The sequence below is a fragment of the Amblyraja radiata genome, chromosome 26 (assembly GCF_010909765.2).
Source record: "Amblyraja radiata isolate CabotCenter1 chromosome 26, sAmbRad1.1.pri, whole genome shotgun sequence".
In the NCBI taxonomy this organism is placed as follows: Eukaryota; Metazoa; Chordata; class Chondrichthyes; order Rajiformes; family Rajidae; genus Amblyraja; species Amblyraja radiata.
Genome location: NC_045981.1, coordinates 16,160,193 through 16,184,752, shown reverse-complemented (window position 1 = coordinate 16,184,752; position 24,560 = coordinate 16,160,193). Strand labels below are relative to the sequence as shown.

The window sequence follows — 24,560 nt, the reverse complement described above, 5'->3', positions numbered from 1 at the left end:
GAGATTGGGGCACATCTTCCTGATTAATTGAAACCCAGAGAAATTAATTAATTTTAGAAAAGGTAGTTGAATGGCAGCGATCAGCAAATGTATTATTTTTGTACTTATTCAGATAAAGGATGTTCTTGATGAGAATTGCAAACTTGTCTTTGCTTATCCCATGACCAGATATGCTGCATCACCTGCTGAGTTACTCCAGCATTTTGTGTCCTTTTATAACCAGGATTATACCTGTACTAGAGGATATTAGCTATCAGGATAGGGTTGGACAGACTTGGATTATTTTCTCTGGAACACCAGAGGTTGAGGGGGAGACCTGATAGAAATATATAAAATTACTAGACACTATCCCCACCCCCCTCGCACTCACGCTAATTACCCCCCTTGATATTATATTATTATTAATTTTCTCCTTTTACCCCATAACCACCCTATCTACTGACGCATAGCCCCCAAATTGCAGTCACATCTAGAGGGGGGGAGGGGGTAGAGAGTGAGGGCAGAGAGAGAAGGGGCAGAGACAGAGAGAGAGACAGAGAGAGGGGCAAGAGGGATAGGGGGGTGGAGAGGAGGAGAAGAGGGAGGGTGGGTGAGGGGGGAAAGGAGGGGAGGAGAGAGAGGGGGTGCTGAGAGGGTGATGGGGGAGAGGTGCGGAGGGGGGAGGGTGGAGGGTAGGGAGTGTGGAGGGGAGGGGGTTTAGGGGAGGGGGTTTAGGGGAGGGAGGGTGGGTGAGGGGGAGGAGGGGAGAGAGGGGGAGAGAGGGGGGAGGAGAGAGAGTGTGTGCTGAGAGGGGGTGAGATGAGGGGCGGTGGGGAGCAGGGAGGGGGAGGGAGGGAAGGGGGTAGGCGTGTGGAGGGGAGGGGGTTTAGGGGAGGGACGGTGGGGGAGGGGACGGAGGGGAGGAGGGGGAGAAAAAGAGGGGAGAGAGAGAGAGGGGGGAGGGGGGAGAGGACGGGGGGAGTGGAGAGGGGGGGAGAGGAGAGTGGGGGGGAAGGAGGGGGGGAGGAGAGGGGGGGAGAGGAGAGTGGGGGGAAGGAGGGGGGGAGGAGAGGGGGGTGAGGAGAGGGAGAGGGGGGAGGAGGAGAGGGGGGGGAGAGGAGGGGGGGGGGAGGGAGAGGAGAGGGGGGGAAGAGGAGAGGGGGGAGAGAGAGAGAAAGAGAGGGAAAGGGAGAGAGATGTGGGGAGAGAGAGGAGGAGGAGAGAGAGAGAGAGAGAGAGTGCCTTTTTACTTCAACCCAAACCCAAATAACCATTTGCAGGCAGTGCTTTTTTACCTCTCACCATATTTTCATTTTCAAACCAAATTAAGGGTACCCACAGTGCTGTAGACATTTGTTCAGTGTCATTCAGAGCTCAGAGTGACAGAGACTAATTGACAGAGCTCCATCTTGCAGAGATTAATTGAGGCACACCACTTCCTGGTTTTATAGTCCCTCCCTCCCCCCTGCCGCCAGCGGGGGCAGCATAGAGAATGGGGAATATTATATAAACATTAATATCTCTGTCATTTTTCATCGACGGGAAAAATCCTCGGCACACATGCGGCGGAGGGGGGCTCTGAGCGAGGTGGCCAAAAATGACGGCCGTAGGTGGCGGCGTTCTCTCGGAAATCGCAGCAGAGAAGGCCAAAAGCGGTCAAGAACAGAGATTTAGTAATATAGATAGATGAGAGGTGTATTATGAGAGAGTCTTTCATATGAAGAAAGACTGGATAGACTTGGCTTGTACTCGCTAGAATTTAGAAGATTGAGGGGGGATCTTATAGAAACTTACAAAATTCTTAAAGGGTTGGACAGGCTAGATGCAGGAAGATTGTTCCCGATGTTGGGGAAGTCCAGAACAAGGGGTCACAGTTTAAGGATAAGGGGGAAATCTTTTAGGACCGAGATGAGAAAAACATTTTTTACACAGAGAGTGGTGAATCTCTGGAATTCTCTGCCACAGAAGGTAGTTGAGGCCAGTTCATTGGCTATATTTAAGAGGGAGTTAGATGTGGCCCTTGTGGCTAAAGGGTTCAGGGGGTATGGAGAGAAGGCAGGTACAGGATACTGAGTTGGATGATCAGCCATGATCATATTGAATGGCGGTGCAGGCTCGAAGGGCCGAATGGCCTACTCCTGCACCTATTTTCTATATTTCTATGTTTCTATGTAGTGGGTGAGAATGTGGACATTCAGAACTTTTTTACCGGGGTGCAAGTATCAAAGATGAGATGGCATAGCGTTAAGATGAGAGGGGCAAAGTTTAAAGGAGATGCGTGGAGCAAGTTCTTATTTAAACATAGTTGTTGGTTCCTGGGGTGGTGGTGGAGGCCGCTACGATAGTGGCTTCAAAGAGGATTTTTGATAGGCACATGCATATGGAGGGAATGGAAGCATATGGACCATATGCATGTGATTCATTTATCTTGGCATTATGTTCAGCCACAGATATTGTGCGTAGAATGGGGCTTTCCCTGTGCTGTACTGTTCTATGAAGGTGCCTAATTGCCAATCAGGCTAGGAGCACAGGTAGTTATGAAACTACAGTATTTACCTCGAATCAACAGCTTCTATGGAAGTAAATGAGGGAAGGAGTAGGAAGAGGTGCAGATGGATGAAGTGGAGTGGTGAAGATTCATGTGGAGCACATACACTGGCCTGGACCAGTTAAGCTAAATGACCGATTAAGATCTGGAGTAAATCCATTTCCTGTACGGATCGCTGTGCTTGAAATAGTCTATTAGTGACGAGCTCTGGGAAATTTGATGTACTGGGCTTCTCAGGAGCTGGGATAGAGTATTTCTTCATCGACTTTTACTCCTGACAAGAAATGGAGTCCAACTCCGCTTTTGAATATATATTCCTGCAGCACTTCCCTATATATTAATATGTAGTACAATTTGACAATTGCATGTACTCTGGTGTTGTTCAAATCACCTGATATTGTACATTTAATTTTTTTTATTTGATAGCATGGTGAGTTCTTAAAGTGTTAATTTTTATTGCCAATTTAATGTACATATTTCCTCGTAACCTTCTGCGAACATGCTGGTAGGAATTTTTTACCAGTCTCCGTGTGTATTTGATGGCAACTATTCAAATTCTGTTATTCTCCAAGGGCAAGGGCTGATCCTTATTTAATTATTGGGAATGTTATTACATGAGGGAGTCAAGGATAAGCAGATGATATGTTTGACCTCCTCCTCATGAGACCTGCACTTCCTTTGATCAGCATTTAGTTCTATTTGAATGGCAGCAGTGTTGGATATCCCTCGTATATTTATCATCCCAGGCTTTGATCCTTCACATGACAAATGGGGACCAGCTGAACTTGGGGCTTCCTCAGAAACAGGGATCAAAAAGATCCACTTTGGCAAATACTTAATATGATTGTTGGTTCAACAAATCTTGTTAAAATATAAAATGCTGAGAGTTTAATATTAAAATTCGCATTTAATATTATGCTCTGTTTTAGTTTTTAAGCTTTGGCCATACAGCGTGGAAACAGGCCCTTCGGCCCACCAAGACCGCGCCGACCAGCGGTCCCCGTGCACGAATACTATCCTACCCACTTTCCAGGGACAATTTACAATTTTTACCGAAACCATTTAACGTACAAACCTGTACGTCTTTAGAGAGTGGGACGAAACCAGAGCACCCGCAGAAAACCCATGCAGTCACGGGGAGAATGTTCAAACTCCCTACAGACAGTGCCCGCAGTTAGGATCAACCCAGAGTCTCTGGTGCTGTAAGGCAGCAGCTCTACCGTTATGCCATCGTGCTGCTCCTGTGCCACCTGTGGGTCAAGAATGTTTAATTGACATATGTACTGGCAACGGGACAATGCAATTCTTACTTGCTGCGGATTTACAGGCACATTAATGCAATTGCACACAAATGTGCAATGATTAATGATACAATAATTTATTAATCGGTAATATTGGGTACTATTAGGTGAGACTATAATAATGGAAACCAAAGTCCATAGTGCAACCAAAACCAAGTCCATGTTAGATCATAGTTGCTGAGGGTGGCTAATTTTGTGTCGTGTTCAAGAGCCGATTGGTTACTGGGAAGAACCTGGAGGTCATGGTTTTCAGCATAAAAGAAGTGTCTAACTGAACATGTAAATCCCCTATGCATTGGACAAAATCGGACATAATGCAGGTGGATGCCCACTGATTGGCGTGAATGTGATGGGCTAACTGGCCTGTTTCATTGCTGTATGCCTTTATAACTTTGAGGCAATAGGTCTATTCACAGCACGTCTGTGCCACCTAATCTAAAACGAACAGCATGAGCTGTTTAATGACATGTCATTATTGTATAAACAAATGCTTGGAAACAGAAGAAAATTGGTTCAAAATACTTTTTTTTTTTTAAAGCATGTTTAAAATAGCTTTGCATCTTGGAGAGAAGGATGTGAATGACTTTGGACTAAAACTAATTTGGTGGCACGGTGGCGTGGCAGTAGAGTTGCTGCCTTACAGTGCCAGAGACCTGGGTTCAATCCTGATTACGGGTGCTGCCTGTATGGAGTTTGTACGTTCTCCCCGTGACCTGCATGGGTTTTCTCCGAAGTTTTCGGTTTCCTCCCACACTCCAAAGACAGACAGGTTTGTAGGTTAATTGGCTTGGTATAAATGTTGAAAATATTTTACATTTATACCATTTATTTGGTATAAATGTAAAAAAAGTCCCTAGTGTGTGTAGGGTAGTGTTAATGTGCGGGGATCGCTGGTTGGTGCGGTCTCGGTGGACTGAAGGACCTGATCTCGCGCTGTATTTCTAAACTAAAGCCTAGGATGGTAGAAAATACCTACTGAAGGCACTATCTACATTGCTGTGACCCGTTCTGTGATTATTATAAATTAAGTGAAGCTATCAATAAGAATCAAGTGATTATAGTTATATTAGTTAATATTTTGTTAGCTTGACAATGAAGTTGCTAATGCAATATTTTTGTTCTACAGTAGACACAAGAGTCTGCCGATGTTTTAACCTTGAGCAAAAAAACTGAAGTGTCTCAATTTCAAACATAATTTGTTCATTTCTGTCTAGACTGCAGAGTCACTAGTATTTCTTTTGTGCATTCTTTTATGCACATTGCATGTGTAAAATTTATAAATGGACTGGAGGAATAGTAGACATTATGGTTCCAATGTTCAGTGCATCTAATGATAAAAGAGGCAAAACTGTTGGTGGGATCATAACTAGAAAGGGCTAATGTGTACTGAGAATTGTTATGCATGGGTTCACAAAAATAATCTTCTAAACTCTCCGTAGAACATTAGCCTGCACTTGGGTTGCTGCGTTCAATTCTACAGCAAAATGCAAAGTGCTTGAGGAACTCAGCAAGTCAGGCAGCATTTGTAATGGGCATGGACAGATGACATTGTGGGCCCTTCTCCTTCACAAAGGGCCCCAACCTGAAACGTCGCCTGTCCTTTTTCTCCACAGATGCTGTCTGACCCGCTGAGTACCTCCAGCACTTTTGTGTTTTCCTCCCGATTCCAGCATCTACAGTTTCCTGTGTGTTCAATTCTGCTCCCTTTGAGGTAGAAAATACTTTCTGAAGACACTATCTGCATTGTTATAAATTAAGTGAAGCTATGAAAAAGAATCGAGCGATTGTAGTTACCTTGGTGAAATCAGTGACACAGCATTTGGCCTTTCACAGCTGTTCTTTGAAAGAGCTTTCCGAATATCTCTTAATTATTTCCTCCATTCTACTATTTATTTATTTTTTAAATGTTATTGAATCTGTTTTCATCACATTTTTATAGGCTTCAAATTTGAGCTCTGAACATCTTGGAATGTATTTATTTTTTTCCTTCCTAATGCTACCTTTAGTTCCTTTTATCTATCTGCTGAAATATATGTTGATCTTTGTAAATCAGAATCCATTTGCTCTTTAAACATACTTTTACTGTTTTATAAACCACAAATCCATCTTCCATTAAAATGTATTTCAAGAATAATCTAGCTTCTCTTATTTATGCATAAAACTAAAGTCCCACATCCAGTATGTTCCAGTATGTCTCTTCTACATGCCCTCCCTGGCATTTGTCCTAAAGTTTGCTCAATTTCTAACTATAAAGCATTGGAGGCTTACCCATTGCTTTATATAGAAGGAGCATCATTTCCTTGCTATGTTTTTTTGGCTAATGCCAAGGATCTCAAATTTTTGTTCTAAAAATGTGCGCTCTGTATTTTGGAAATAAAGTACATTCAGAGCATATCTTTCCCTATGATCATAGTACCATCTGTTCAATACATTCTCTTATATGTCAGTGCTTCTCCTGTTCTCCCAAACAATGCATCTGTGAAGTATCTCAGAGGTTGTTCCACAAAGCCCAACCCCTGGGGGTCTGGGAAGGTGCTTGGTTTATGTCAATAGACGCAGGAGTAGGCCATTCGGCCCTTTGAGCCAGCACCGCCATTCAATGTGATCATGGCTGATCATCCCCAATCAGTACCCCGTTCCTGCCTTGTCCCCATATCACCTGACTCCGCTATCTTTAAGAGCTGCTCCTTTGGACACTGTTAATCTTCTTGTGTGCTTGTTTGTCTCCTCAAAGATATGTGCAGTTAAATTCTATGCTCTCTGTTCCAGCATCAATTTAACACTTTATTTAGTTAATATTACTCTTCTCCACCCAAGGCTATATATTTGATCATGCATTTAATTTTGCAAATATCTCTCCATCTCTTTTTTTCGATTTTTTTTCTCCTCGTAGATTATGTGTGAGCTGTCTGAAATGTATGCTCTATATGCACATTAATATCAAGAGCAATGATCCAAATCCAGGGAAATACAATTTCTTGCATTCTTAAAAAAAGCCCTTAATGTAACTTGAGGAAAACTCAAAGTACTGGAAGAAATCAGTGGGTCAGGCAGCATCTGTAGAGGGAATGGAAAGCTGACATTTCAACATAACTTCCTGCTTATTGCTTCTCAGTCAATTTTATATACCTGCTACCTGTTCCGTTCATTTTATGCTCTTTAATTTGTCATATAGTGTTTTGTGAAATGTCTTCTGGAAGTGTGTGAGCACACAATCTTCTGTTTTGTGATTCAAAAACTTGGCTAAGTTGGTAAAACATGAATTGCATTTACAGTAAATAAGAGTTGATATTCCTGTCAATGACCTTTTTGTCAGAATGAGGAAAGTTTGGAGATTAAGCATGTTTTAAATTGCAGAGGTTGGAGGAGAAGAGAGAATCAAGGGAATGTCCATGATGGGAACAAGTTTGAGACACTGACTGATATAGAAGATGATGGTGATGGCTGAGAGAATGTGGTGAAACCTTAATAATCATATATAATCCAGAGGATTTAGATTCTGGTTAAAGCACAAGAGATATATTTCCAAAATACAGTGAGAACTTGAGGAGCTCTTATCTACCCAGTGTAGTGAGTACTTGGAATGCATTGCTAGAGAGAGTGCAGGTAACAGTTCGCAGCTTTTACGAGATATCTATCTTGAATAATCATGGAATGGAAGGCTACAAGTCAACTGCTGCAAAGTGGGATCAGTAGAGGTGGGTGCCCATTGTAGGCATGGACATGGTGGGCCGAATAGCCTATTTCTGTGCTGGATGACTCAATGACTTTAATCTGTTCGAAGGAGGTATAAACAGATGAGTAACAATGTTGGAGATGTAGATGAATGAAGGGAGAATGGAATACAATATTGGAGACTGGGATACAAAAAACATAGCGCTGACAGAATTCTGAACCAGAATGCTCGACAGGCAGGTCAGACAGGAGCGGTTGATGCTCCAGCCTTGCTACTCTGCCAACTTTTATGATTGCTTTGAACTGAAAAGGCTAATTTGATGCAAACTGGAAAGGCCACATTGCACCAAGGCTTGCATTGTGAGGGCATGAGGAATGAGTTGGCTAAGATCAATTGAAAAGAAAGACGTGATGGTGGATAAACAATGACAAAAATTCAAGGAGTAATGCAGAAATTGTGACAGTTTATACATTGCTTTCGAAACAAGATTAAAAGCAATGTAACTTTGGCTAACAAAAAAAGTTAAAGACACTGTCAGATCTGACGCATAAAAGTTGCCAGAAGAGTAGCATGCCTGAGGTTGGGAACAGATTAAGATTCAACAATAAAAGATCAAGTCTTTGATGAAGAGAATGAAAACAAATGTAAGTCCCTTACAGGCAAGAACATAAAGATTAATAATAGGAAATAAACAGTTGAGCAATTACACAAATACTTTGGTCCTAAGTTTACGGAAGTAGACAGAAATGACTTCCCAAAATTACTGGGGAACCAAGAATCCAATGAAAAGGATGGAAGTAAAGGAAATTTGTATTGTCTTTGAATAAAAAAGGAAAAAATTAATAGGAATTGCAGCTAATAAATAACTGGGATCCATTCATTTGCATTCTAGTGTATCAAAAGATATAGGCATAGAAACTGAAGAATGACACCAAAAGCTGGAGTAACTCAGCGGGTCGGGCAGCATCTCTGGAGAAAAGGAATAGTTGACGTTTCGGGCTGAGATCCTTCTTAGATCCTTTGTCTGAAGAAGGATCTTGACCCGAAATGTCACCTATTCCTTTTCTCCAGATATGCTGTCTGACCCGCTGAGTTACTCCATCTTTTTGCGTCCATCGGTTTAAACTAGCATCTGCAGTTTCTTCCCAGACATAGAAACTGTTGTTTGTTGTTACCTTCAAAGCTTCTGTGCATTATGGAATAGTTTGGAGGATTTGAGGGTGATAAATGTAACCTTGCGATTTAAATAAGTGGAGAGAGGAAAAACAGGGAGCTGCAGACCAGTTAGTATAACAATACCAACTGGGAAAATACCAGGGCGAATGTGATAACACCTTTGCACCTATGTTTTTGGGCTGCTTATCTTAAATTGTTGAATTCAATATTGAGTCCTAAGGAGTGTGACATTTCTGGTTGGAAGATGAGGTGCTCTTCCTCAAGTTCGTGTTGGGCTTTATTGGAGCAGGCCAGGAGGCCAAAATATGTCAGGGTGGGCATGGGATGAAGAATTGGTGATGGGAAACGGGAATATTAGACTCTTCCTTGTGGACAGAATAGAGGTGTTCTGCAAAGTGATCTGCCAATATACATTTAATTTCCCTAATGTAGAGGAGACATTATGGAGACTAAATTGGACGGAATGCTTCAGCTCCAAGGAGTGCTTGGGTCCTTGGATACTGGAAGGGGAAGAGGTAATACGACAAATAGTGCATTTCCCAAGTTTATGTTGAAAGCTGCTGTTTGAATAGATGTTGATTTGAAAAGTAAATTTGGGAGCCATGGAGGGAACAATCCTTTTGGAATGCCAGGAGGGGAAGATGTCACTGGTGACGCTATTGACATAGAAACATACTGCACATAACGGGCCCTTTAGGCCCAATTCGTCCAAGCCCTCCATTATGTCTATCTGCGTTAATCCCATTTGCCTGTATTAGGCCTGTTTCCCTCTACAACTTTCCTATCCAAGTACCTGTCCAGATGCTATTTAAGCATTTTAATTTTATCTGCCTGCATCACATCCTCTGGCAGCTTGTTCGAGATATTCACCACCCTCTGTGCGAAAAACCTGCCTCTCAGATCTCTACTTAAATTCCTCTCCATTCACCTTAAACCTGTGCTCTCTATTTCCAGACTCCCCTGCACTGAGGGAAAAAATCCTCTATCCTATCTATGCCCTCATAAATTTATTAACCTCTATAAAGTTGCCCCTCTGCCTCTTATGTTCCAGTGAGAATAAACCCAGCCTATCTAATCTCTCTTTCTAACTACAACCATCCATTCCATAGCACAGGCTATTCCCGACATTCTCTTCACCCCATCCACTCCCCTGCCATATCAAACATGCAATTTCTAACCTTTTTCTGGTTCTGAAGAATGGTTATCAACTTAGAATGTTAAGTTCTGTTCCACTCCCCATAGGTGCTCTGACCTTTTCAGTATCCCTTGCATTTTCAATTTCACATTTTGGATTTGCAACATTGCCGTTTTTACTTTTTGATGTTTGAAATTAATGTTTCCTTCAGTGCCCGAGGATAGATCCCATTTAGATTTTACTTTGCTACTTTGAACATTAGTAAAATGTATTGCCATCTCCTTCATGTTGCTTTGACAGTGTCATTGTTAGTGAAGACAGGTGTAGAATACTCATTCAATACCTCAAGTGTACTTTCCGTTTCCATAAGGTTTGCTAAGCACCTAAGCAGCCCTGAGTGTGCTCTCACTGCCCTTTCACCATTGTGTTCAGCTATTGTTGGTGGCGAATTTATCTTTCTCGCCCTTCCCTCCTCGTGTGTATCTATACTAAGGAAATGCTTTTGATGTGTTCACTTTTATCTTTGTGCATCCAGAAATTCTCCAAGGACTATAGTTTCCAAATGAAAGAATGATTAGAAGTGTGCCAACTGATAACACCGAAAGAATTTGGATGAAAAGCAAATCCTGTGGATGTGATGGAAGACTAGCTAGCTACTAGAAAATACCCCTCAGTGTAGGTGGGAGGCAGGAGATTTGTGGGGAGCTCATGGGCATACAAGCGAAAATAGGCCACTGGGAAATGGGCGAAGGAATGGAACTGATGGGAATCTCTAAATGCCAGCATAGATTAGATGGACAAAATGGCATTCTATGTGGTAAGGAAATATGGATATGAAATATACAAGCAAACACTGTTTAGATTAAAACTATTAAATTATCTTAAATTTTATGCATAAACTTGACAACGAAATGAAAATGAATCAGAGCTTTCAGAGGTTATACTTAAGTCAAAAGGCCAATCGATACACAAGACTTTACTTTTTTGTGTGTGTGGAATGGAGGCTTTACTGACAAGGATGTTTGTATCGAGGCCCATCATAAACCGTTTCTCCTGAGACAGTGATTGTAGGTTTTTTTGACGTGTCCCTGAATTAACAAGGAATTCTAATCTCTAGATGAATGGAATGACCCCACTTTGCGCGCAACAACTTTGCGTGTCCACGCAAATTATAAAGTAATTTAATCTAATGTCATCGATTATAGGTTAAATAAGGTTTCAACTAATTTATCTCTGTTTCCAAGAATTCCATGGGGTCTTTTCCACCTATCTGAGTGAGAAGTTGAGTCTCTTGGTTCATAGTCAAAACGCTGGTGTAACTCAGCAGGTCAGACAGCATCTCTGGAGAAAGGGAATAGGTGACGTTTTGGGTTGAATGAAGAAGGGTTTTCTTCAGAAGAGTTTCGACCCGAACTGTCACCTATTCCTTTTCTCCAGAGATGCTGCCTGACCCACTGAGTTGCTCCAGCATTTTGTGTCTATTTTTGGTGTAAACCAGCATATGCAGCTCCTTCCTACACATTTTGGTTCATTGTCTCCTGAAAAGTGGCACCTCTGACAGTGTACCGCATCGTCAGCAAGTTTCAGCAGAGGCATTGAACTGCAGCTTCATCTACTCCGTAGTATTGCCCAGATTGCCTTCAATTTTAAAGTCTCTTCTCCAAGTGGGAATTGGTGCTTGGGTAATTTATTTGTTTTAAACCTGAGGCTTTTTAGCCAAGTGGCTGGGAGGATGTGGGCCAAAGATTGGTATGTGGCATTACACAAAATTCACAATGATTCCATTGAATGACAAAACAGGCTCGAGGTGCCAGATTGCCATCTTCTGTTTACGGCTCCTATGTTTAGTGCCATGCCAAGTTTGGGAAGAATTGTGGCAAATGCAACAACATAATGGAAGATCTGCAGCAAACCTTGGAGGTTAAGGTTAAGGCAGCTCAGTGGCGCAGCTGGTGGGACACCAGAGTCCTGGGTTCAATCCTGACCTCGGGTACAATCTGTGCGGATGTTGTACATTCTCCCTGTGACCGCGTGGGTTTTCTCAGAATGCTCTTGGTTCCTCCCACATCCCAAAGACATGCGGGTTTGTAGCCTAATTCTGTAAACCTCTGTAGGGCGTGGAGGCAAAAGTGGGACAACAGAATGATAATGAACGGGTGAACAATCTTCGGCGCGGACTTGGTGGGCCGAAAAGCCTGTTTCCATGCTGCATCGCTAAATTAAACTAGACTAACTTTTATTTGAAGTCACAGAGGACATTTTTCAGCATGTGAAAATGGAGTGAAGAGATATGAATCACGTGCCGGCAGAGGAGATTAGTTTAACCTGACATCATGTTCAGCATGTACACTGTGGCCGAGAGGGCCTGTTCCTCTACTGTACTCTTCTATGTTCCATGATTTTTCTCTAACCAAGAGCCTTGAGTGAAACTTTAAACCCCAACCTTCTGACTCGCGAGGCAAGAGTGGACCCAACTCAACCAGGGCTTAAAATATAGCCTTTTCCTTTGTCTGCGTCAGTAGCAGTGAAGTAATTTATTCCTGGAGGGTTCCTATGTTCATTACCATTGCCAACTTGGGGAAGAACTGTGGCGAATGACCTCAACCGACAGTTGAGCATACCTCAGAGGTTGAGATGACTTTCAGTTGAAATGGCACATTTTTTGTTGTTGTTTTAGGGCCGGGCTGTGCCCTAGTTAACATCAGTGCACATTTTTTGAGATTCTCTATGGTGATAACCTCAGCAGATCCAATATTTGTTCAGAGAGGTCATTAAAATTACTTGCATAGGTAACCATTTAGCCTTCTCTTGTTGGGAGTGCTCAACTCTAAGATTAATGGAAACAGTTGGCAAGCCAGTCTGCATCTGGAAGGAGAACAAGTTAAATATTTCAAGTGGCAGCCATTTGGACCTCTCGTAAGTTTGTGTCAGATTGCTTGATTTCGGCATTTGCTGTTCTTCAGTACTTGAAGGCTCCTCTATGTTGCAATATTTTGAGTGCCTGATCTAGTTTTTGTATTCATCTAAATTTTGCAATTACAAAGAAAGCACCTCAATGCCTCTAATTCTTAGAAGATTCAGGAGATTCAGTATGACGCTGAAAACTCTGTCGCACTTCTACAGGTCTATGGTAGAGACTGGTTGCATCGCGGCCTGGTTCAGTAACTCGGGAGTGAAGAAGGCTGCTGCAAGTGGTAGACATTGCCTGATCCATCATGGGTTCTGACCTCCCCACCATCGGAGGGATCTACAGGAGGCGCTACCGCAAGAAGGCAGCTAATATAATCAAAGACGTAGACGACCCTGACTATGCTCTCGTCTTGCAACTATCATCAGGAAGAAGTTACAGAAGCACTGGGACCTCCACTTCAAGAATAGTTTCTTCCTTCTGTAACGTTCTGGCTCGTGAACACTTCACAACACTAACTACAACCTACCTCAGGAGCTACAGTATGATCCATTTTGTGTTTGTTACACTACAAACCTTAGTTTTGCACTATTATGATCTGGTTACCTAGTATTACTGAAGATTCATTTATCGTGCAATTATTTTTTGTATAATTGATTATTATATTTATTTGTGTATTATTGTGTTAATTGGGCCAGCAAAGCTGCAGTAAGTAAGAATGTAATTTGTTCTGTTGCTGGTACAAATGCCAATTAAACACTCTTGACAATTGGACTTGAATTCATGTCAGGATTTTATGTGACCTCAAGGTTCACTTAGACATTAACGTTTGTCTGGCAGAGATCTGGACCATTATCTCATATACAGGAGTTTTAATTGCACCTTAACAATTGGGAATTTAGGTTGTAATATTAAAAAAAAAAATCAGAAATCAAAGAAAACATTAGCCTTGGGAAAATAAGTTTTGAAATGACTGCATTGTTACATGGCCCACTTAAGTCATCACTGTTTTTTGGGAAATGAAATTTGTGGTCTTGCCAGTCACTTCCACATCTCCTGAGCTAATGAATTGAAAATGGGAAGTATTCATGATTTTTCTGTCCATTTTTGCTCTCGTCTTTTGTTTTATAAAACCTCTTTGATCCAAATAGCATTAAAAATAAAATTCTTAAACAATTTGCAGTGTCACTGTAGGTCAGGTGAAAGATTATTGTGTTTGAAGCAGCAGCTGAGGTTAAATTTAGAACAAGTTGCTACTAAATTCTTATCATGATGAGCACAGTGGAAGGAGAGGCCAGGACAAACTGTACAATAGATATGATGTTCCATTTGAGAAGCATGAAGTAAACGTGCATTTTGAAAATTGCAATCTTGAGTGTCATGCTCAGTAGTCATTGCACAGGGCAATCATGAAGGGTAAATCGTGCTCTACTGCAATTTGAAAGCAACTCCTTTTAGATTAAAAGTTGAAACGAGGAACTGTAAATGCTGGTTTACAAAAAAATGACACAAAGTGCTGAAGTAACTCAGCCGTTCAGACAGTATCGCTGGAGAACTTAAATAGATGACATTTCATCTCTTCTAGAACATCACCTATCCATGTTCTTCAAGGATGCTGCCTGACCCACTGAGTCACCCCAGCACTATATGTCCATTTAGAAAACCTCTGTGATCTTAACATTGTGTATAATGCATGTATTAATATTAATACTAATAGGGATCAGCAGTCACCTGCATCCAAGTGAATGGTTGATCTGGGAACAGTGGGATACATTATAAACTACACTAAAAAGTTGACCTGAGGATTTGGCAAGAGGGGAGGAGGGGGGGGGGGGGGGCTGCTGAGAACAAAGAGGAACCCTGAGAGAAGGGGTGGGAGGGGAAGGGGGGGCGGTAGTTCGGAGGGCCACCGTATCAAAGAGGGACCATCAAGTCAACTCGTTTATTCGTCCCATACAAATACGAGATGTGCAGTGAAATGAAAAGTGGCAATGCTTGCGGATTGTGCAAAAAAACTACTAAACAGAATGGAACAGAATCACATATTCACATATTACATATTTGTGGGAGGAAAATAAAGAAAAAACAGCAATTTTAAATAGACACAACACAACAATAAATTGGTAGAGTAAAGTTAGTCCCTGGTGAGATAGGAGTTTACAGTCCTAATGGCCTCTGGGAAGAAACTCCCTCTCATCCTCTCCATTTTCACAGCATGGCAATAGAGGCGTTTGCCTGACCGTAGCAGCTGGAACAGTCTGTTGCTGGGGTGGAAGTGGTCTCCCATGATCTTGTTGGCTCTGGAGTTGCACCTTCCGGTCCTGTGCTCAGGGTGAGGGACTTCGATGTATTTCCTCCCATCTTGACTACCTGGGGCCCAGCGGTGAGAAAGTCCATGACCCAGGCACACGGGGGTGTTGAGCCCCATTTCCAGCAGCTTCTCAGCTAGTCTGATGGGGACTATCGTGTTGAAGGCTGAACTGAAGTCTATGAACAGCATCCTCACATCGCCCCCCCTTCTGGCTGTCAAGGTGAGAGAGAGCGGTGTGCAGAACCTGGGAGACCGCATCGTCCGTGGATCTGTTCGGACGGTATGCGAATTGTAGCGGGTCCATGTTGCGAGGGAGGAAGGCGCAGATGTGTTTCTTCACCAGCCTTTCAAATCATTTCATGACTACCGAGGTGAGGGCCACCGGACGGTAGTCATTCAGACAAGCTGGGGAGGCATTTTTTGGTACAGGTACAATGATAGATCTTTTGAAGCAGGCAGGGACCACGGACTTGGCCAGGGAGAGGTTGAATATTGTAGTGAGCACTGGAGCTAACTGCATAGCAGAAGACTTAAGTACTCGCCCCGAGATGCCATCTGGGCCTACAGCTTTCCTAGTGTTCACACGTGTCAGAGCCCTCCTCACGTCGTGCTCGGACAACGAGAATGTGTGCACATCCCCAACGATGGACCTCCCTTCAGCTTCGATAGCCAGCACGTTGGCGGTGTTGTCGTTAGCCGACAGACCTGGGGTGACGTTGCCCGTCTCGAAACGAGCGTAGAAGGAGTGTAATGAGTACTTTGTAACTTTTTGTTGGCGACAGATACGTGGCGACTTTGCATACTTTATGCATTGAAATTGCTGTATTGGCTGCTAAATGCATGAGAAACACTGTAAATGAATGCAAGCCTTTTCCTTCACTCCCAGACTATATTAGCAAATCTTACATTCAATATGAGTTTGTACAAAATCAAATCTTTCAACTGGATTATAATATCCAGATCTCCAGTTTGTGTAGCAGCTCTGTAATGCTGTCCAGGTAATGCTTCATGGATTAGTCTACCGTTTACAGATCTAGGACACCAAACACTGACAAAATGCTGGTTTGTTTACTCAAAGCAGTGAAACCCAGTACAAGTTCTGCCAAGTAACATAAATCACACCAACATTTTCCATCCTTTCATTTTCTAACCAACTAAGTGGCTGCAAAGCATATTTTTATATATTTTTGTGCAAATATGCCATTTCTTCATTCGTGAATGGCTGATCTGAAAACAGTACTGTGGGAAAATTACTGGATAATGGTCTGAAGAGGGGTCCTGACCCGAAACATGCTGCCTGACCTGCTGAGTTACTCCAGCACTTTGTGCCTATCTTTGGTATAAAACAGCATCTGCAGTTTTTTGTTTCTGCTTATTGCTGGATATGTTGTTTGGGCAATGATGGTACATACGTTCTGAAAAACCAACCAAGCAAATTTATATGCACACTTGTACAAGTAAATTAATAGCTGTGATTTTATTCATGAAATTGTGTGTGAAAATTTGGATGGAGCCGTATGCGAGTAATATGCCCACCATGATTTGTCCTGTTTTTTGCCTGCTTGTAGTTAGTTCCCCCAGTCTCCTTACTACAGTCAGTCTGGCTCCTGATCCGAAACATCATCATCTATTTTTCTCCAGATTGCTGCCTGAATCCCTCTAGAACTCTTGATGATCATCTTAGGTTTGTAAATGGTAAATCGAGTATCACTGTACCTTAATTAGTACACGTGACAATAAAATACCCTTTGAATTATCTACAATATAATATATTTTAGGTCCATCTGGGAGCTTACTAACCATGCCTTGTTCATTCTCATTCCAATTGTTGTTATAGTTGAACAACAGTGATGGGCTCAGCATTGATCCCTGAGGAACACCACTCGTCACCACTGGCCTCCAGTCCGATAAACCACCTTCCTATTATTAAGCCAATTCTGTATCCAGTTAGCTTGCTGTCCCTGGAGGAATGAGGAATCCTGATTTTGAGTTTCAACATTGATTATGGCTCTGTTGGCTGAATTGCAAACTGCAGAGAATGTGCTATGAATGAGCATTGCAATTGATAGCGTTGCTCCAGGATTTCTTTTCCAAATTGGCGATCTAAGCTGCTACTTTTTGAAAATAAAGAGCGTTGATTTTTTTGTAGTTATTTTTCTTTGAACGAATAAATCCAAACATAGGAGCAGGGGTAAATGAACGTCAAAAACATCAATGCCATGATTTTTTTTTGTTTAGATTGGCAATACAACATGGAAACGGGCACTTCAGCCCACCGTGTCTACACTGGCCATCAATCACCCATTCATAATAGTTGTATGTTATCCCACTTCCGGGTCCACTACCCTATACACTAGGGACAATTTACAGAGGCCAGATATGCTACATCTCGCACGTCTTTGGGCTGTGGGAAGAAACCCGCGCAGTCACAGGGAGAGCGTGCACACTCCTCACAGGCAGCACCTGAGGTCAAGGTCAAACCTGGGACACTGGCACAGTGAGGCAACAGCTTTGCCAGCTGTGCCAATCTGTCATCCTAAATCTGAAAAAAAAAACATGTTGAAAAAGATCTCGAGGGACCAAATGGCTCATCACTCCTACAGAAACAGAAAATGCTGCAAACACTCAACAGACCAGGCAGCATCTGTAAAAAGAGAAACAGTTAAAGTTTCAGGTACATGTCCCTTAAACTTTAACTGTTTCACAACTGGTGAAAAAGGAGAAACTTGTGTAGGAAGGAACCGCAGATGCTGGTTTACACCGAAGAGAGACACCAAATGTCGGAGTAACTTAGCGAGACGGGCACCATCTCTGGAAAGAAGGAATGGGTGACTGGAGAGAAGGAACGTCTGAAGAAAGGTCTCGACCGGAAACATCACCCATTCCTTCTCTGTGGAGATGCTGCCTGTCCTGCTGAGTTACTCCACCATTTTGTGTCCATCAAAGAGAGAAAATTGTTTGCTAACCAGTTTTTTGCTTAGATTCCAACATCTGCAGTCGTTTGTGTCTTCCTGAAACATGAATTGCCTGGCCTGTTGAGTGTTTGCAACATTTTCTTTTTTGTAGATGGCGTAAACCATGTCATTGAACACTGCTTTTTGCTTATTGAGCTTTGTAACTTTAAAGTTTAACATCTGGAAAAACGGGAAGGAAATTAATGCGTTGCAACCATTTTTAAAATTCAGTTGAGGTTACAACAGCGGTTGCCATATGGGTTGCATGCAGCACTGTTGATTTCTGTGATTGTCAGATTCAATGATGTTATCTAGTGATGAAAATCCACAGTGTTAAATGCATCACTGTACCTTGAGTGGCAACTATCATTTGTTAACATTGTTGAACTCATAGAACTTTGCCTCTTGGAGGATCCTTTATCAAGCAAACAATATGTTGAGGACACAAGGAACTGCAGATGGTGGAATCTTGTGCAGAAGACAGTTTTGGACACAAAATGGACACACAGTGCTGGTGTAACCCAGTGGGTCAGGCAACATCTCTGGAGTATGTGGATGGGCATCGTTTCAGGTTGTGGCCCTTCAGACTGATTACAGTAGGGGGAAGAAAGTTGGAAAAGAAGTGGGGTGTTACAAAGCCTGTCAAGTGGTAGGTTGGTACCGGTGAAGGGGGTTTAGATTAGCAGATGGGTGGACAACGTTCAAGATGAAAAGGAGGCAAAAGGGTGACACAAGGAGCCAAAAAGTAGATAAGGAGACAAAAAAGTGTCAGAGATACAGAGAGATGTGGAGTGAAATGTAAATTGTCCTAACTGCCCTATACTGCCGTAACAAGTTTGGAAGGTGGAATACTATGTCTGTAGATATGAGGAATATACTTTGGGTTAGAAATGAGACCAAAGGCAGTGGCTCAAATTTCCGCTTGTTTAATTTTCTCCATCCCAGAACTTGCTGTGGTATGCCTCCATTTTGCACTGGAGCTCAACAAAAATTGATACTGAATCTCAAAGACTACAGTTTAGGAATTATTATCTGTTCCGTACAATGATACTCATAAATAATTTTGTAGTTTACTTGTGTTTATTTCTTCCTTCGACATAATTCCATTCTATCTCGTTCTGTTTGGTTAATTTCACGGCTCACTTCATGCACACTTGCCTTGCAATATATCTTTGATATAGGGCGCTCGCTGATTCAATCTCAACCACCGAATTACGCGCTGGAGTATATTCCCTCTGTGTTGTCATCCTGTGACTTATTGCAGCAGGGTTATTCTATTAAGCTATATTTCATCTGAAGACAAACTTAACGCTATGCTTTGCAAATATTCCATCTCGCCAGAGATGAATCATGTTTTTTTGGGGCTTTTCATGTAGTGAAATTGAGGGAGCTGAATGGAGTTAAATGTTTACATGATAATAAACAGTAGCACTTTCTGACCGAATGAAAGTAGCTTGTGGGACGGCTATTGCGATGTTTAAGAACAGTCGTGTTGATATAATGGGGCCGTAAATCTTGTTCCTTAATCCCTTGAAAATCTCCCAAGAAACTTATTGAACAGAGATCATTATTCACTTGGATGCGGGTGCTTTTCCTCTAGCGTTTGTCAACGTTTCCATTGACAGCTATGTCTTTAACTGCCAAACCCCTGGACTCTGAATGAGTCCTTAATTCACTTGCCTCTTTCCTCAGTCTACCTTATCTATGTGTGTGATGACATCAGTTCATCTTGGTAAAATTCCACTTCGCTGTCATGGACATGTCTCTATGAGCAACAGTGTCCTGAGGGTGTGTAGTGCAGGACCATAAAACATAGGAGTCGAATGACGCCATTCAGCCCATCGAGTTTACTCTGCCATTCAATCATGGCTGATCTATATTTCACCCTCAACTCCATTCTCCTGCCTTCTCTGCATTATCTTTGACGCCCTAATTGGTGCCTGCTTATTTCTCAGATGGGGAAGCCAGTATGAACTCCTTTACATGATCAGAGTCGTCCAACATTTAAGCAGGTTCTTCAGCCCATCCTGTTTATTCCGACCATCGAGCACCCACTTTCCCTAGAGCGTTGGAAATTGAGGGGACCGGATAGGAGTACAATACATAAAATGATGTGAGGTTGATGGTTGGAACAATTTTCTTAGGTGGGAATGTCAAACTCTAGAGGGCATTGCTTTAAGGAGAAAACTTTAAAGGAGCTGTGCTGGGACAGATTTTTTGGGGGTGGGTGAGTGGAACACGCTGCCAGGGGTGATGGTGGAGGCAGATACGACAGTGAGATTTAAGAGGCTTTTAGATAGGCACATGGATGTGCAGGGAGTGTAGTGATATGGACCACACGCAGGTGGAGCAGATCAGTTTAACTTGGCATCATGTTCGGCACAGACATTGTGGGCTGAACAGCCTGTTGCCGTGCTGCACCGTTCTGTGTTCTCTGTATACTAATTCTACTCTTAGACCCATGTTATTCTCCCCACATTCCCATCAATTCCCACTGTTTCGACCATTCACCCACACTCGCGGGGTAATTTAAAGCAGTCAATTAACCTTCCTACCCTTGTGTCTATGAGGTGAGGGTGGAAAACAGAGCACCCAGAGGAATCTCATGGGGTCACAAGGAGAACATGCAAACTCTACACAGATGGCACGGGAGATTGAAACTGGGTTGCTGGAGCTGTGAGGCAGCAGCTCTACTGACTACTATGCGGTGTCATCCTGAGCAAGTTATAATGTACACAAAATGAAAAGTCTGAAAATTAGGGAAAGAGAATTATATTCAGCAGAATGAGAAGGGTCAACTTTTGTTTAGAGGTTTTGAGAGGTACCGCATGTGATTTTTTTCCCTGTCTACTGGTGCAAATGTTAGACATGTAACCATCCGAATCTCTCTCCAGCCCCTACAACTCCAATGTGCCCACCATCTCTCCCCTCTCACTGTCTCTCTGTCTGATATGAGTAACACTGTTCCTTTAATCTCGAAGGTAGACACAAAATGTTGGAGGCAACATCTCTGGAGAGAAGGAAGGGGTGACGTTTGAGGGACGAGACCCTTCTTCAGACTGATGTCAGGGGAGGGGGCGGGACAGAGATAGAATGTAGTCGGAGACGGTAAGACTGGTGGGAGAACTGGGAAGGGAGGGGATGGAGAGAGAGGAAAGCAAGGGCTTGTTTGAAGTTAGAGAAGTCAATGTTCATACCACTGGGGTGTAAACTACCCAAGCGAAATATGAGGTGCTGTTCCTCCAATTTGTGCTGGGCCTCACTGACAATGGAGGAGGCCCAGGACAGAAAGGTCAGATTAGGAATTGGAATGGGAGGGGGAGTTAAAGTGCTGAGCAACCGGGAGATTAGCCTCCAACATGAAGACCGGGGACTCTGGTGCCGAACTCACCTCACCGTCACGGGGCTGGCCGAGTCCAGAGCGGGTGGAGCTGTGGTGGACGCTGCTGCGACCCGACCCCCGGAGATTCGGTGGCTGCAACTGCGGGTTTGGCGGACAGTGACACCGGGAGCCCGCGGGTCCCTGGAGGGAGACCGCTTTTCGGGGCTTCCGCAGCGGCGACTTCTCCCGCCCGAGTTGCGGGGTTGAAGAGCTCCTGGAGCGGGGCCTTACACCACCGCCCCGCGCGGCTTGGAATGGCTGCGGGTCTCTGCGAGCGCGCGCCGGGGGCTCTAACACCAAGACCCGGTGTGCGACCTTGCATTACCCGACGTGGCTTAATGGCCACGGGACAATTCGCCATCGCCCGCCGGGGGCTTTGACTTTGACTCTGACATCGGGGGGGGAGAGTGCAGTGGAGAGAAAAGTTTTTTGGCCTTCCATCACAGCAATGTGATGGATGTTTATGTAAATTATGTTGTGTCTTGGGTCTATTTGTTTGTAATGTATGGCTGCAGAAACGGCATTTCGTTTGGACCTCAAGGGGTCCAAATGACAATAAATTGAATTGAATTGAATTGAATTGAATCAGGTAGGTTAAGGCGGACTGAGCGGAGGTGTTCAGCGAAACGATTGCCGAACCTGTGCTTGGTCTCGCGACGATGTACAGGAGTAGGCACCTGGAACAGCGGATACAGTAGCTGAGGTTGGAGGAGTTTGATCTCGATCTGTTTCTGGAATTCCTTTGCATTGGATCCAATGTACCTTGAGGCATTGCAGAGTAAACTTAGCAACGCTGATCACATTGACTAGCTGAAGTAAGGCACAAAATGCTGGAGTAACTCAGCGAGTCAGGCAGCATCTCTGGCGGAAAACAATAGACGACGTTTTGGGTCGAGGCCCTTCTTCAGACTGAGAGTCAGGAAAGAGAGAATCTAGAGGTATGGAAATTTTTTTTTCCATACCTCTAGTTAACTCTAACATAGCACTAGTTAGATCACTGAAGATAGACTCAATATGCTGGAGTAACTCAGCAGGACAGGCGGCATCTCTGGAGTGAAGGAATGGGTAACTCCAGCATTTTGTGTCTATCTTTGGTGCACACCAGCATTTGCGTTTCTTTCCTACACATTGTCCAGTTGAATGGCTGACAAGCATTACAGAAGACATTTAAGAATCGATCACAACTCCAACAGGGTGTGAGCAATTGATTTTCTTCCCCAAAGCTAGAAGCAAACCAGGTGGTATGTGACAATATAGCACCATCATAAATAATGCTGGGGAATGCAGCATTAAACTTAAAGTAAATTTATGTTTCAGCTAACGGAGCTGGCCTGCTGGAGATTAGCCAATGTGGTTTACGATACAATTTTAGCATTGTGGTTAAATCGGTTTTATTAACCACTTCCAGAAAAACAGACTCCATGCAGAGCTTACTATGAGGAGAGTGACCATAAAGTGGCCTTCTGATCGTTATCTTGTGGGTTTCAATTTTGTGCTCAGCAATGAAGTAAGTCCTTGAAGATTACAGCCCAAATTTCATGAACTGAAAATGTAAAAAATGGGACGCTTGTAAACGGATTAACCCCTTAAATGACTAAATGGTGGTATATTGTAACACACCATGTTTTGCTTCTGGCCTTGAGGGTGAAAATCAATCGGCCACACTCAGTCTTGGATGTGAGCTTAGCTCATAACTGCTGTCTGCGATGCGTACAAACTCTTCAGTTCAGGAGCACTTATTATGGACAATAAAAGTCGATCTTGCTGGAAATGCCGACACTGTGTGAAAGAATTAATACCGATAAAGACTTTCAGTTTCATCTCCCATTTGCTTTTAAATGCCGGTTGCAATGGCACGTGTTTCCTATTTTGAGGCAGTAAGGAGAGATAAAACAAGGACTATCCACTGCAAGCCAGGGAGTATCACAGGCAAACAGAAGAAAGCTATTCAATCCAATATGCTGATATCATCTCTCTGCAAAAACAACAACTCCACGCTCTTTATCTCTGCAAATTCCCCAATTTTAAGCTTTTTATGAGAGGAGACTTTGAACACAAAACAATCTGATGCACTGATTAGGTGATGCGAGGAACTGTAGATGCTAGAATCTTGAGCAAAACATAATGTAGTGGAGTAACTGAGCACATCAGGCAGCAACAGGTCCACAGACGCCTGACCTGCTGAGTTACCTCTGCACTTTGTGTTTTGATGATGAGCAGATTTGATGTATTGTGCCTAATAAAACAGTGTAAACTTTTTCATTTAGTTTAGTTTAGGGATACAGCGCGAAGGCAGGCCCTTCGGCCCACCGGGTCCGCACCGACCAGCGATCCCCGCACATTAACACTCTCCTTCACATTAGGGACATTTTACATTGATTCCAGGCCCAGCACTTTAACTCCCCCTCCCATTCCCAATCTGACCTTTCTGTCCTGGGCCTCCGCAATTGTTAGAGTGAGGCCCAGTGCAAATTGGAGGAGCAGCACCTTATATTTCGCTTGGGGAGTTTACACCCCAGCGGTATGAACATTGACTTCTCCAATTTCAGGTAGTCCTCGCTTTCTCATTCCTTCCCCTCCCCTTCCCAGCTCTGCCACAGCCTACTGTCTCCACCTCTTCCTTTCTTCTTCCCGCCCCCGCCCCCACATCAGTCTGAAGAAGGGCCTCGACCTGAAATGACACCTATTCATTTGTTCCATAGATGCTGCCTCACCCGCTGAGTTTCTCCAGCATTGTTGTCTACCTACCATTCTCACTATGTTCATTGGCATTACTGTGTGTTAATTACACCACACACAAAATCTGCATCAACAAACACAAAGTGCTGGAGTAACTTAGCAGGTCAGACAACATCTCTGGAGAATGTCGATAGGTGACGTCTTGGGTTCCGACCCTTGTCCATAATCTTCATCAGCAAGTTAGAGGAAGCAGAATTCTCCTACTGTTCCTCACAGAGCTGATGATGGTCTTCTGATTTTGTTACAACAGAAAAACTCACCTCTTAACTCCCCAAAACTGTTCAAGTAATATACCTGACGTAGGAACACTGTCCCCATGATTCAGGAATGTGGTTTCCACAACACGCAAGGAGCTTGGCACCATTGAGGATACATTCACATATTTATGATGTCTATTGGGCTCTTTGAACATCGAGGCGCTGCATCACTGATGTCTTGTGTCTGCTGTGTG

At 43.3% G+C, this 24,560-nt stretch overlaps 1 protein-coding gene across 2 annotated transcripts in view; it reads left to right on the top strand.

Annotated features, from left to right (window-relative positions):
* Nucleotides 1–24,560, top strand: part of slc39a11 (solute carrier family 39 member 11) — a 518,123-nt gene that overhangs the window by 6,266 nt on the left and 487,297 nt on the right. The gene's annotated exons all lie outside the window — the stretch shown is intronic.